Here is an 11,985-nt window from a genome sequence, read left to right on the forward strand (position 1 = left end):
AAAAAAAAAAAAAGGTGGCTGGATCCCACATGGCTGATAGTGATAGTGCAGTTCAAGTCCTGGACTCAGCAGCTTGGGAAACTCACTGGGTTCATGTGTGTGCATGCGCAAGATCCCAAAAGGAGAGAGAGAGAGGAGAAAGGATTGCAGCATGGTTATCCACCCATCCCGCCACCAGGAGGGGTGCTTTCTCACTTTCTCTCTCTCCAGTGAGCACACATACCCTCTAGCAAATTAGGAGAGAAAAAAAATCTCTGGCCTAGGCAGCCTGAAACACATTGGGAACAGAAGTGAGTGTCCAAGGTCCAGTGGGTGAGAGGACAGAGGAAGGGGATTGCGTCATGACCGTCGTGGAGGGTGCTTTCTCTCTCTCTCTCTCCTGTGCACATACACTCCACCACGAATTAAAAACTACATATAAATAAATAAGTTACATGACTTTAATTATTGTATGACTGTGTTACATTCAAAGAATTTAGGGCCAGCCAGTGGCGTGGTGGTTAAGATGGCTGGATCCCACATGACCAATGGTGCAGGTCAATTCCTGGACCAAGTGACTCAAAAAGCACGTCGGGTGCATGTGCATGCAGACCCAAAATCCTGAGAGGAGAATGGAGGAGAAGGAATTGCAGCATGACCATCCCTCCTGGGGGTACTTTCTCTCTCTTTCTCCAGTGAGCGCATGTGCCCTATCGCAAACTAAAAAACAACAAAATCCCAAAGAATGGAAGATGTCATGCCAACCAATAACTTTGAACCTTCTGCCGTAGTTAATAAGAGACTATGACTCATTTAGGGAAACTTCTTCTTATTGGTAATGTTGGTTGGCTTATCACTGAGTATATTCTTTCTTTTTGCTATAGGGCACATGTGCTTACCAGAGAGAAACAGACAGAGAGGGAAAGTGAGAAATCACCCCACCCCCCGCCCCCCCGGAGGGATGATCATGACACAATCCCTTTTCCTCCAGTCTCCTCTCAGGATTTTGGACATACACACGCACAAGCACCCGCCGTGATTTTCATGTCACCAAGTCTAGGACTTGAACTGCACAGTCTACCAGGTGGGATCCAGCTGCCTTCACCTTCATGCCACCTGCTGACCCAAGTTCTTGTTCTTTTTTTTTGGTCATAGGGTGCTTTCGCTCACTAGAGAGAGACAGAGACAGAGAGAGGGGAAATGAGAAATCATCCCCCAGGGAGGATGACCATGCTGTAATCCCTTCTCCTTCATCCTCCTCCTGCCTGGCATTATTCTCAAGCTGCCAGGTCCAGTGCTAGAACACATTCAGCTGTGTGGGAGTTCAGCACCTTAACCGCCATACCGCCAGCTGGCCCCCAAAGTTTTGTTTTCATTGCCAAAGAGAACTTGTGCTCATGAGAGACAGAGAACGCATCCCCTAGTGGGACATTGTGATGCCGCCCTCCATCTCCATTTCTCCATGCTGAGATCTGAGGGGATCTGAGACACACGCACATGCCTAGCGTGGTTTTCAAGCCACCGGGAGGGCATTCAAACTGTAGTCAGCCGTGTGTTATCTGGCTCCCAGTGCGTAGCGTGTAAGTGGTGCTCTATGGGGCTGACCTTGGTTTATTTTTTTTTTTATGTAAGACATTGTCATGTAGAGAAATGAGAATATTTCTTCTTCTTCAAGTTTCCAGAGGGCACATGCACTCTCACCGAAGAGGGACAGAGAGAGAGAAAGTGACAAATCTCCACAAAGGGGGATAGTAATGTCATGATCCCTTCTCCATTTCACCTTTTTTGGGGATTTCAGGCGTGCGCGCGCGCACACACACACACACACACGCGCGTGCACACACACACAAAGGCGCCCAGGGTGTTTCTCAAGCTGTGGGATCTGGGGCTCCAACAGCACCGTCAGCCATGTGGGATCCAGCACTGTAACCACCATGCCACTAGCTAGCCCTAAATGAGGATATTTCTGAGTTGGTCCTATGGAACATTACATGCCTAGCTCTTGTTATTCCTTTTTTTCTTTTTAAAACATTTTGTTATCGGGGGCCAGCAGGTGGCATGGTTAAGGGCACTGGACTCCCACATGGCTGATTGAGGTTCGAATCCCAGACCTGGTGGCTTGCTTTTGCACTTGCCCTCTCTCTCTGGTTAAATTGAAATAAATAAATAAATAAATAAATAAATAAATAAATAAAGTTGAATAAAATAATTCTTTAAACAAATTTTTTTGTTGCTTTGTTCATTGTTTGTGGAATTAATACACTCACTTTGTACAACCATCACCATGTAGCTCCAGAACTTTTTAGCTGCAACTCTTTTTTTTTTAAACAAATTTTTAAATTAATGTATTTATTATTATCATTTTTAAAATTTTTGTAATAGGGCACATGCAGTCACTGGAGAGACACACACACACACACACACAGAGAAAGAGAAGTGAGAAAGCAAACTGTCAGGTCTGTGACTCAAACTGCAGTTGGCCATGTGGGAGTCCAGCACTTTAACCATCAAGCCACCTGCTGGTCCCTTTTTTTCCTTTTACTGTATTAATTTTTTTTCTTCAGAGGAAGAGAGAGATGTAACCCCCAACAGGATCTTCATGCTAAGATCCACGCCAGTCCCAGCTCACTCAAGGAGGTTCCAAGAACAAAACCCAGAACCTTTCCAGTGTGGGTCCATTTGCAATACCACTTTACCATGACCTGGCCCTGGGTATCTGTTTGATAGGGTAGTTGAAGGCCTTTTTATCACAGAAGCACCCAAGGAGAAGCCTGGGTAAACAAGCTTCATACATAGCTTGAAGAAGCCTGTTCCAAGCCTTGGAAATAGGTGAGACTCTCATAGGGGCCAGGTGAGAGGCGGCACAGTGAGGTCTGACATAGCTCGCATCCTCAGCATATAGAGAAGGGACGTGGGGAGTCATGTTCCTGTCAGAAGTCATTCAGCGGAGAGGCAACCCAAATCTAGGAAGAGAATGGCAATGTGGTGCTAAGCACAAGGATTGTGTTTTAAGCGTGGAGCAGAGTTTCCTATCTGTCCTAGGACGCGCCATCAAAGAGCACATGGTGGTTGGGAACACAAGTTAATGAGGCTATGAACTCTACTGTGTTTCTTTTTTGAGTTGCAGGACTTTCTTCCACCAGATATGAGTGAGGAGTCATGAGTTTACTTTGGAATGTCCTTTAGCCTGTTGGTACATGGTTTGCCTGTGATAGGAGCAATTAGTCACACATTATTGAGAGCATTCCATTTCTCTGGACGCAGAGGGCAACAGGGAAATGCCTGTATCTGCTCTACCAGGTCAACAGAAATACCTTTAGACCTTAATCCAGTCATCTGAAGTCATCTGATCTAATAAATTTGTCACCCATGAAAATGTCAGATATTCTGCATTCTTCATTTTGCACCCAATTCCTGTTCAATGAAAGATCCAAATTATGGTTTCTTTCTTTTCCTTTTTTTTTTTTTTTTTTTTGTTTTAAAGAGGTTTTTGTCTTAGGGCATGTATGCTCACTGGCAAGAGAGAGACAGAGACAGTGAGAGGGAAAGTGAGGAAATCACCCCACAGGGGAGGATGGCCACACCACAATCTCTTCTCCTCTATTTTCCTCCTGTGATCCTGGGCACGCACACACAGACACCAGTATAATTTTCAACCCACTGGGTCTAGGACTCAAACAGTAGTGGGCCATGTGGGAGTCCAGCGATGTAACCACTATGCCATCTGCTGGTCCCCCAAATTATGATTCTGACTTACCTGGATATATGCAAGATTAATTTACTACAGTAGTTCAGGGCGAGCAAATGGAGTGGTGGTTAAGGACACTGGACTCTCACATGGCCGACTGTGGTTCAAGTCCCAGACCCGCCAGCTTGCTTTCTCACTTTCCCTTCCTCTCTCTCTCTTTCTCTCTTGCTCTGTCCCTCTCTGTTCAAATTGAAATAAATAAATAAATAAAGTTGAATAAAATAATTCTTTAAAAAAATTACTGCAGTGGTAATACCATACAAGAGTCACAAAATCAAGCTACCCACAACCACCTAAAGGAAATTGGGCAACACACACACACACACACACACACACACAAATATTTGTCCTCTTTTCACTTGCTTTTCTAACTTCCCTGTAAACTTTTAAGAACTTGAGTGTATTTGCTCTGGGTGGATTCTTTTTTTATTATTGATATGAAAGCAGTAAGAGGAAATGAAGTTGTTATGCCAGTAAGGACGGGCAAGTGTTGTATATAAAGAAAAGTGCAAACTTGTAGTGTTAGAATTTTGGGGTGTGGAGACCAGCAGTTGGCATAATGGCTATGTTGCTGGATTCCCACATAGTCAATCACAGTTTGAGTCCTGGACCCAGTGGCTTAAACTCATGATGGGCGTGTGTGCATGTGTGCCCAAGATCCTGAGAGGAGAATGGAAAAGAGACTGCGGTGTGGCCATCCCCCCGGTTGGGGGGTGATTTCTCACTTTCTGTCTCTCTGTCTTTCTGGTAAGCTCACACACCCTATAGCAAAAACCTCTTTAAGAAAAAAAAAAGAATTTTGGGGTGTGTATAGATTTTGTAAAAGTTTTGCAAGGCTCATACAGCATGCAACTGGGATCTGGGCAGGAGTGAATTACTGAGGGGTCATGCTATACATCCGAGTAATAATTGTCACCAATTGAAGATGATGAACCTGCTCCTTTTCTTTTCTTTCTTTTTTTTTTCTTCTTTTTCTTTTTCAGTTTGCTATCGAACAAATGAGTTTACCTTAGAGAAAAATGAGAAAGCAGCCCTAGGTGGGGGGATGGCCATGCTTTAAACCCTTCTCCTGTATGCTTCTCTCAGTATTTTGGGCATGCTAACACACATATGCTCCAAGTGTTTTTCAAGCCACTCGGTCTAGGACTTGAACTACACAGTCGGCCATGTGGGATCCAGCTACCTTAACCACCATGCTACCAACTGGCACTAATAAATCTGCTCTTACTGTCCACCTGCAATTCCCAATCACCTTGCTTCTGAGTCTTGTCTGCCTGAGGGACAAGGACTTCAGTAGGAACACAAGAATACAGAGAATACTTTCTCCCTGTTTTCTCACAAGCAGTCCTTCTGGCATGTGAGCTCAATACCCCATCCTTCCATACACAGTGGGTTCCACTGTCATAAGAGATTCTTTTTTTTTTTGGAGAGGTTTTTGCTATAGGGCACGTGTGCTGCCCAGAAAGACAGAAACAGAGAGACAGAAAGCGAGAAATCACCACTGGAGGGGATGGCCACGCCGCAATCCCTTCCCCTCCATTCTCCTCTTGGGATCTTGGGCACGCATGCACATGCGCCTGGCGTGAGTTTAAGCCACCGGGTCCGGGACTCAAACCGCGGTCGACTACGTGGAAATCCAGCAACATAGCCATTATGCCAACTGCTGATCCCAATAGGAGATTCTTACTCAGAGGTTTTAGTGTACATCATTGGACCCTTAATCACAGAATCAGAAAATAACATATTGTCTTCACTGGGTGTTTTTTATTCCTCTCCCAGAAGGCAGAAACCCTGTGAATCATATCCAGCTAGGTAGCTGCAGGCAACAGACAACCGATATCTCCCAAGTGAGTTGGAAAGGATCTTGTTACCCAGGACCCTAAGGGGGCTGTTGCCTTGGGAACCATAGGTAAGGGTAATTAGCTCAGCTCCTCCTTTTAGGACTCTTCAGTTCTCGAAACAACTTCTTGTGGACAGGGAAGCTAACAGTCATCAGACCCACACCGAGAAGTACCCCTTCTCCTGGGAGGTTACCGTGGCACTTGTGGCTGTTCCACCCAGTGTTTCCCGTGCAGGCCACACACCGGACTGCCTGGTTCCCGTCATTCCAGTCAGCAAGCCTGACACACAGCAACCTGGGCAGTGTGGTTCGCATGATGGCCTGGGAGGCAGGTGAGTAGCTTTTTGTTTTTCCTCATTGTGGGTATCAATTAGTGAAGGAGCATAGAGTGTTTTTGATAGGAATGCTTAGTTATCGCAAGTCAAGAAATTATTATTATTATTATTATTATTATTTAGTGGGTTTTTTTTTTTTTTTTTTTTTTTTTTTTTTGCTATAAGGCATGTGTACTCACCACAGAGACAGAGAAAGTGAGAAATCTTCCCCCAGAGGGAGTGGTCATGCTGCAGTCTCTTCTCTAACATTCTCTTCTTGGGATTGTGGGCATGCACAAACACCTGCCAGTGTGTTTTTCAAGCTGCTGGATCCGGGACTAGAACATTCAGTCAGACATGCGAGATCCAGTCACCTTAACCTCCATGCCTCCTGCTGGCCCCATGAAATTACTTTTTTTTCCTGAGAATTATTTTATTTAACTTAATTTATTTTAATTTGACTAAAGAAGGACAGAGTGAGAGTGAAAGAGAGAGAGAAAGAGAGAGAGAAAGCAAGTCCTCAGGTCTGGAACTTAAACTATGGTGGGGGCGGTGGGGGGTGCGTGACCCTTATTACCATCACACCACCTGCTGGCCCCGGTATATTTGTAAAAGGGTATTCATCAGGGCCGGCAGGTGGTGTAGTGGTTAAGGCCACTGGACTCTCACATGGCTGGCCACAGTTCAGGTCCTGGACCTGGTGGCTTGCTTTTTCTCACTTTCCCATTGCCGTGCTATGACAGCATTACTCTGAGTGCTCGACTGACAGTTTCACCTGGTTCCAGGAGGGCAAAGAGAGAGAGAACCTGGAGAAGTTTTTCAAAGGAATTTTAGCTGGAACATGACCTGGCCAGAGTTAAAGAGCTGTATGTGGACAGGCTTGACATAGAGAAGCTCCCAGATCAGCCAGGCAAGATGCATACGAGGGCAAGGAGAATGAGAGACATGCATGGAGGTGTGGGCATTGCAGAAAATCTATCCAGGGCTACTGATGGAATACAGGTCCAGAGTGTGTCAGCGCAGACATGTCTGCCTGCTGGACTCGAACTTCTCGACATGCAGGGGACTTACTGCTCCTGAGGGATGCCAGGCTTCAGCACCTGCGTAATGCAGGGGCCTCAGCTCCATTTCCCTGCAGGTCCCTCAGCTGTGCCATCATCATGGGCATCCTCAGGAGTTTCCAGCATGGTGACAAAACGGTGTGAATGTATGTAGCCTTGCTGGTTTCACATCTGCACAACTGCTCACCCAGGAAAGGAAGGAGACTCTTTTCTAGCCGCTTGCTCACTTTTAGAATTTAGTCTCTCCTGTTTTTTTTTAAAAATGTCTAAATGTGGGAGACAGCAGGTGACATGGTGGTTAAGGTGCTGGACCCCCACATGGCTGACGACAGAGTCCAGGATCTGGTGCCTTGAAATTCATGCCATGCATGTGTGTGTGTGTGTGTGTGTGTGTGTGTGTGTGTATGCCCAAGATCTCAGGAGGAGAATAGAGGAGAAGGGATTGCGCTGGGCCATACACTCTGGAAGGGGGGGGATGATTTCTCACTTTCCCTCTCACTATCTCTCTCTGTGTCTCCAGTAAGCACACCCACCCTATGGGGAAAAAAAAGAAACTTAGAAACAAAACAAAAACATTCTAAAATGTGATACATACAGAAAAGTACTTAAAATACAGATGTAATTACAGATGTAACTGCAGCTTAATTTTTTCTAATTGCCAGAGGCACATGCACTTGCCAGAGAGAGAGAAACAGGAAGAAAGAGGGGAGAAAGCTCCCCCAGTAGAGCACAGTCACTCTGCAATCCCATCTTCATTTCTCCATCCTGCTGGGATTTTGAGTATGCACACACGTGTACCTAGCATAATTTTCAAGCCACTAGGGCCAGATTTGTGCTGCAGTCAGCCCTGTGGGATCCAGCTCCCTTAACTACGAGGCTGTGGGGCTGGCCTAGCTCAGTTAATTTTATTTATTTATCTATTTTTTAAATTTAGCTTTACTTACTTATGTATTTGTTTTTATTTGAGCATAGAGGGACAGAGAGAGAGAGAGAGAGAGAGAGAGAAAGCTACCAGGTCTGGGACTCAAACTGTGGCCAACCATGTGGGAGTCCAGCACCAGTAACCATCACGCCACCTGCCAGCCCCATTTTTATTTTTAAGAATCTTTTTCTTTTATCTTTAGTTAGTTAGTTAGTTAAATTTGACCAGAGAGGAACAGAGTGAGAGAGAGAGAAAGAAAGAGAAGGAAAGTGAGAAAGCAAGCTGCCAGGACTGGGACTCAAACCATGGTTGGCTATGCCCCTCAGTTAATTTTTACAAAGCAAATACCCATGTAATTATTACTGAGGTCAACATCCCAGGAGCCTCCTGTGTCTACAACTCTTTTGTTTTTAAAGATTTTTTTTAACTTTATTTATTTATTTAGTTTTAATTTGACCAGAGAGGGACAGAGTGAGAGAGACAGAGAGGGAAAGTGAGAAAGCAAGCCATCAGGTCCAGGACTGGAACTACAGTTGGCCATGTGGGAGTCCAGTGCCCCTAACTACTATGCCACCTGCTGGCTCCACAACTTTCTTAAGAGGGAGGGAATTTCTCAACCAGAAGTCCAAGGCAAACATCTTCTATATATTCATCCATGAGAATCAAGTCCCAGTTCAGGTGAGAACCAGTTATCACCAGGGGATGCTCACAATCTCAAGAACGACTGCTGGGCCACTTCCTAGTCAGAAAGGTCAATCCCGGCTTAGAGCCATCATTAATTGCCTCTGAAGCTGGGAGTGGGGTTGCATGTCCCTGAGGTACAGGGTGCAGAGAGGAGGACAGACACACGAGATGGAAATCAGAGCTCTGTTAGGAAGGAGGTGGGCAGGAAGGACAGCTGGGCAGCAACCAACAACGTTCCCTACTGGGTGTTACTGAGAGAGCTGACCAGGGTCACTGGTTAACAGACTTGAACAACATCAGTATGGTACACAAGGGGACTTCTACATGTTTGTGGAAAATGCATTAGTTTATTGTGCTGCAAAATTCTTTTAAACCCATGATTTTTTTTCCATAGTACTAATTTTCTCATTTTTAAAGAATTTTTTAAGTTTAATTTTATTTATGTATTCATTTAGTTATTTTAATTTGACCAGAGAGAGACAGAGTGAGAGAGAAAGAGAAAGAGAGGGAAAGTGAGAAAGCAAGCCACCAGGTCCTAGACTTGAACTGCGGTCAGCCATGTGGGAGTCCAGCACCCTTAACCACCATGCCACCCACCAGCCCCAATACTAATTTTCTAAAAACTCCTATTTTTTTAAAAAAGATTTCATTTTTTACTATTATTTATTTTTTAATTTGATCAGAGAGCGAAAGGAGAGAGAGAAAGGGAAAGTGAGAAAGGAAGCTGCCAGGTCTGAGCCTCGAACCATGGTTAGTCATATGGGAGTTCAGTACCTTAACCACCATGCCATCTGCTGACCCCCTGAACATTTATTTTTAAACTTTTTTTTTAGGAATTATTTTATTGGGACCAGAGTTGACATAATGGCTGTGTTGCTGGACTCCCACGTAGTCGACTGCAGTTCAAGTCCCGGACCCAGTGGCTTAAACTCACTCCAGGTGCATGTGCATGCATGCCCAAGATCCCGAGAGGAGAATGGAGGAGAAGGGATTGTGGCATGGCCATCCTCCCTGGGGGGTGATTTCTCGCTTTTTGTCTCTCTCTCTCTCTCTCTGGCTTTCTGGCTAGCTATAGCAAAAAGAAAAAAAAAAACTCTCCAAAAAAAGAAAAAAAAAAAGAATTACTTCATTTAACTTTATTATTATTATTTTTTTTTGACCAGAGAGGTGAAAGAGAGAAAGAAAGAGACAGCAAGCCACCAAGTCCAGGACTTGAACCACGGTTAGTCATGTGGAAGTCCAGTGCCCTTAACCACCATGCAACCTGCCAGCCCAGAACTTCTTTTTTGAGATTTTTGCTATAGAGTGCATGCGCTTGCCAGAGAGACAGAAATTAATAAATCAACCCACAGGAGGGATGGCCATGCCACAGTCCCTTCTCTATCATTCTCCTCTTGGGATTTTGAGCACACACGCACATGTGCCTGGCATGAGTTTTAGGCCGCTGGGTCCAGGACTCAAACTGCGCCAGCCAAGTAGGAGTCCAATGACGCAATCATTAATGCGATCTGCTAGTCCTAGTAAAATCCTCTTTAAAAAAAAAAAAAAAAAGTTTTATTCAGCTCATGGTTTAGAGGTCCAGGGCAGGATCTTGAGCGGAGAGGATGTCCATAAGTTTCTCTCTGTTCTGGTCTCCTCTCCCCTGTCCTGAACCTACCAGAACTTAAGAGTCTCTGCCCTAATGACCTATCACATCCAAAGGTTCCACCCTGAGACATCATGAATGGATTAAGTTTTCACGTAACACCTTTACAATATGACCAAATCCCAACACATGAAACTTAGGGGGATGGCAGAGGAGATGGTGTAGTGGCTAAGGGCACTGGATTCCCACATGGCCGACCACGGTTTGAGTCCTGTACCTAGCAGCTCGCTTCTCGCTTTCCCCCCCTCTTTCACTCTGTCCTTTGCTTATCAAATTAAAATTAAATAAAGCTTAATAAAATAATTCTTTTAAAAAATATCTGGAGGACTAACCATTATTCAAACCGTAACAGGTGCTCCCCACAGTTTCGGTTATCCAGGAGGGTCTTCCCCTGCAGAAAAGGCAAAACTTTTGTAATACAGTATACAGTCAGCTGTGAGCCCAGTAGTTTTCTTTTCTTCTTCTTTTTTTTTTTTTTGGCTATGTCAAAAAGAACTTTTATTATTTTGATCACAGCCTCTTATGCTTTCTTGCCAGGTGCTTTTGGTGCAGGTGCTTTCTGGGCTGCAGCTTTCTGACCCTTCTGCACTTTGGGAGGTGGTGCGGCCTTCTGGCCTGCGGCTTTCTGAGCAGGAGCTTCTGGGCTGGGGCCTTCTTGCCTGCAGTCATCATCTTCTTTGCTGGCACTTTGGCAGCAGCAGCAGCACCTGCACCCTTAGCAGCAGGTGCTTTTTTGGGAGAAGTTTTCAGGAGCACTCCCTTTTGAAGCTTCTTAACTTCATTCTTAATTATTCTGTTCCTCATTTTCTCTGCCTTCATGACTTTAAAATGATCAAAATCTGTCATCCTGGCTTTCCTTTCTCTGGCCTCAATCTTCTTGGCCCATCTCATGACTGCCCATTTTGTGTTGGTTGATATATGCCTTCTGCCAGGCTTGTCGCACGTACTTCTGGCGTGCACTATGTGGGAACTTGATGAAGTCAGTGAGCTGCATGCGTTTGAAAGGCCTGGCCTGTCTCCTCACCTGAGTGCAAGGTCCATCAACCAAAGCCCTGTTCTGATCAATAACATCTACAATAATATTGCAGCCAGCTTTCCATCATGAGGGCCAAAGGAGACGTAGGCTACCCGGCCAACCTCCACAAAGCACCTGAACGCCATGTTGTCGGCAGCCCGCGAGAAGCCCAGTAGTTTTCAGTAAGGGAGAAGATTGTTTCACAAACTCTTGGACTACTTGTAGAATCTGTGTGGGGCTTTCCTCTGACTTAGTTCCCAGATTCATGCATATTAAAAGAAATTTAAAACATCCACAATCCTACTGTCAGAGATCATCTTCTTTCTTTCTTTTTTTCTTTTCTTCTTTTTTTTTTTTTTTTTTGAGAGGCTTTTGCTGTAGGGCATGTGCGCTCACCAGACAGACAGAGAGAGACAGAGAAAGATAGGGAGAAAGCCAGAAAGTGTCTCCTGGGTTGCATAGCCATGCTGAAATCCCTTTTACATTCTCCTCTCAGAATTTTAGGCCTTGAAGTTTATATGAAAAGAGCAAAAAAATGGTGCAGTAGGTGGCATGGTGATTAAGGCACTGGACTATCATCACATAGCAGACCACAGTTCAAGTCTAAGACCTGGGGCTTGAAATTCACACTGGGTGCATGTGAACATGTGCTCAAAAATTCTGAGAGGAGAATAGAGAGGGGACTGTAGTGTAGCCATGAAGGAGAGGGGACCACAGTGTGGCCAATCATCTTTGGGGAATGACTTTTCACTTTCCCCCTTTCTGTCTCTTTCTGGC

General features: G+C 44.9%; 1 pseudogene; it reads right to left on the reverse strand.

The window, feature by feature from the left end:
• Positions 1-10,672: 10,672 nt before the first annotated feature.
• LOC102490197 (60S ribosomal protein L14 pseudogene) lies at positions 10,673-11,354 on the reverse strand (annotated as a pseudogene).
• Between the last annotated feature and the right edge of the window lie 631 nt (positions 11,355-11,985).

The sequence above is a fragment of the Tupaia chinensis genome, unplaced genomic scaffold (assembly GCF_000334495.1).
Source record: "Tupaia chinensis unplaced genomic scaffold, TupChi_1.0 Scaffold000354_1, whole genome shotgun sequence".
NCBI lineage: Eukaryota > Metazoa > Chordata > Mammalia > Scandentia > Tupaiidae > Tupaia > Tupaia belangeri.